The sequence below is a fragment of the Myotis daubentonii genome, chromosome X (genome assembly GCF_963259705.1).
Source record: "Myotis daubentonii chromosome X, mMyoDau2.1, whole genome shotgun sequence".
NCBI classification, from domain to species: domain Eukaryota; kingdom Metazoa; phylum Chordata; class Mammalia; order Chiroptera; family Vespertilionidae; genus Myotis; species Myotis daubentonii.
In genome coordinates, this window is record NC_081861.1 from 132,120,129 (window position 1) to 132,123,600 (window position 3,472).

At 33.5% G+C, this 3,472-nt stretch overlaps 1 non-coding gene across 1 annotated transcript; it reads left to right on the forward strand.

Annotated features, from left to right (window-relative positions):
- The first annotated feature begins 337 nt into the window (after nt 1–337).
- LOC132225359 (U6 spliceosomal RNA) lies at nt 338–441 on the forward strand. Its single transcript, XR_009450879.1, has one exon. It is a non-coding gene; the product is annotated as a U6 spliceosomal RNA (small nuclear RNA).
- The last annotated feature ends 3,031 nt before the right edge of the window (nt 442–3,472 follow it).

Here is a 3,472-nt window from a genome sequence, read left to right on the forward strand (position 1 = left end):
CATGTGGTGGGCCCATGAGTCATCCATCTTGTAACCTCTGTGGCTTGGCACAATGCCTACTACATAATAATTGTTTAATTTATTTAATTTTATTATATTGAATCTTCTGATCTATGCACTTACATAGGCATTTTGGTAAAGTTTTGATTAATTCCAGGTTGACAACTCAATACTACTTTTCTCTCCATCCCTTTAGAGGCCTCTAATAACATTCAGAACTTCTCTTCTTCAGTTTCTTCACATTTTCCCACACATTTTTACCTCCTTGTCAACAAGTAACTTCTTTGCATAGCATATGCTCCATAAGTAGATTTTTTATAAAAATATTTATCCTCTTGTGCTTTCTTTGGCAGCACATATACTAAAATTGGAACAATACAGAGGTTAGTATGGCCTCTGCACAAAGATGATATGTGAATTTATGAAGCATTAACAAAGTATAAAACTAAAAAGCTTTTGCACTGCAAAGGAAGCCATCAACAAAACAAAAACAGAACCTACTGGAGGGTAGAAGATATTTACAAATGATATCTCTGGTAAGGGGTTAATATCCAAAATATATAAAGAACTCATGTAACACCACATAAAAAAAATCTGGTTAAAAAATGGGCAGAGGACCTGAATAGATATTTCTCCAAAGAAGCTATATAGATGGCCAACAGACATATGAAAAGATGCTAAACATCACTAATAATCAGGGAAATGCAAATCAAAACCACAGAGCTATCACTTCACACTTATTAGAAAGGTTATTATCTAAAAGTCAACAAATAAAAAATGTTGGCGAGAATGTGGAGAAAAGGGAATCCTTGTGCACTGTTGGTGGGATTGTAAAATGATGCAGTATGGAGGTTCCTCAGAAAATTAAAAATAGAGCTACCATATGACACAGCAATTCCACTTTTGGGTACTTTTCTGAAGACAACAAAAGCACTAATTCGAAAAGATATATGCACTCCTATGTTCATTGCAGTTATCTACAATACCCAGGATATTGTAAGTGTCCATCCATAGATGAATGGATACAAATTACGCAGCAATAAAAACAAGAATGAAATCTTGCCATTTGCAACAACATGGATGGACTTAGAGGGTATCATGCTAAGTAAAATAAGTCAGACAGAGAATGAAAAATACAGCATGATTTCACTTACATGTGGAATCTAAAACGTGCAATAACTGAACAAACAAAACAAAACAGAAACAAACTCATTACTGAGAACAAACTGATAGCTGCCAGAAAGGATGGGGGAGGAAGGACGGGGAAAAAGATGAAGGGGATTAAGAAATACAAACTACCAGTTATAAAAATAGTTATGGGGATGTAAAGTACAGCACAGGTAGGTACTAGACTTATTGGGGTGATCACTTCATAAGTTATATAAATGTTTAATCACTATGTTGTATACCTGAAACTAATATAATATTGAACTTCAGCTGTAATTAAATAAGTACATAAATAAATAACTAAGCAAAATAGCCAAAGCATCCAACTTCAAAAATTAGAAGAAAGTATAATAACCTACCCTCAAATATATAAAATGTTACATAATTGAAATATTTAAAACATTACAAAGCTTTAAAAAAGCAAATATTTCTTCTTTATTATTCTAGCATGTGCCAAGTAGAAAGGTCTGGCTCTAGAACAAGGATCAGTGGATGCTTTTCTGTAAAGGGCCAAAAAGTCTGTCAAACTTACTCAACTCTGTCATTGTAGCATGAAAAAACCACAGACAATACATGAACGCATAAAAATATATGGCTATTTCAATAAAAATGTATTTACAAAAACAGGCATCAGACTGTATTTGACTCTCAGACCATAGTTTGCCAACCTTTGCTATAGAGTCATATACATACAGATATATACATGCATACAAATATATACATGTAAATAATATATGTATATGTACAAGTTATAAAACTGATCTTCAGCAATTTTGAGGAAGAAAAAAAGATCACGATCACATTCTTACAAGATTGAATAAACTAAAACCCTTTCCAAACTATACTAGATTCATTTCTCTCATATTTAATAACAGATTCAAAGCACACCTCATGAGAAAAGATCAGGGGGTCATTTCTGTCCTTCTCTGCTAGTGTTTTCTGGCATTATTGACAAGTGTTCTGTTTCCAAAAGGCTGCAGCCCAAATAATTCTTTTTATCTTTATTTTCATAGAACAAGTTAGTAGCTAATAAAAATGCCAATTCTCAAATCAGTATTGACACCATTGAAAAAAAGCTAGCCTCTCAGTTATATGATCTTTATAGTTTTTAAAGAAACCAAAATCTAATATTGTCTGTGAAGTTACCCACTAACCAGGGAGACAGGACTGAGTCACTTGGAGATCTCTCTCTCTCTCTCTCTCTCTCTCTCTCTCTCTCTCTCTCCTATAAAAAGGAGTTTAATGTTCTGGTCAGGAACCACTGAAACTTAGTATTGATTTTCCGTGCTCAATTTCTCTCCCAAGTGTTGGTCTTTCACTTAAAGATAATTTCATTGCTATCAGGAAGCTTGGGTAACATAGAATGAACAGCAGGAAACTAAGTTCTGTAAATGGATTCGACCTTTTACTTTCATTTGCTAGCCTAGCCAGGCTGGTTTCTTCATTTAGCACATGGTGCTTCACCCTCCTCCAGAGCACTATCCTTTTGATCATTTACAGTGCTTTGAAGAATTGAGAATTACCTCTCATAGCAAATAATTAGCTGAATATCCATGGGCAAATTGATGAAATTTCAGATCTTGCTTTTCAGTTTTTAAGTCTCCTCTCTACTAGTACTTAAGCATTTTATTTGTTGATAATTGATGCTCTTTCCAATTATTGGCAGAAACTAATTGGTTCAATGACAATTCAATCCCCTGTTTTTTTGTGCAGTGGCAACTCAAGCAATGATGCTCTTGATCACGTTTCTTCTATACAAAGGTTAGAATTAGATTGAACATTGTAAGGATGGTCCCCATAGGAGTGTGGGTTTTAGAAAAGAGACAGAAAAATATCAGAACAGGAAACCAGACTTGCCCAATTACTTCTGGATTTTCAACATAACTTTATTAATTTTTTGGTAGTAATAGATATGAACTCCCAGGTCATTATACAAACCAATATTAAAATAAGGATGCAAAAAATCCCTAAAACCTGAATAACAGTTGAGAACCACTGCTCTGAAATAAGCAAACAAATACTCTGGTTTTAGGACGGTATATAAGCCCTTAATAAAGCCACTTTTAAGCAAAACCAAAAGAAGTTTATGAAAGAAAAATACAGGGTGTCCCAAAAAATGTATATACTCTTTGAATAATTATTAATTCCAATGGGTTAAATATGAAAAGAAAGAAACATCAATTGAGCTATCAGCTGTTAAAGTGTGTATAGATTTTTTGGAACAGCCTATAGATTCAGAAAAAGAACTTGCTTAAAAATAAAAAAATAAAGGGACAATGCTAACATACTCAAAAAACGTGTTGTC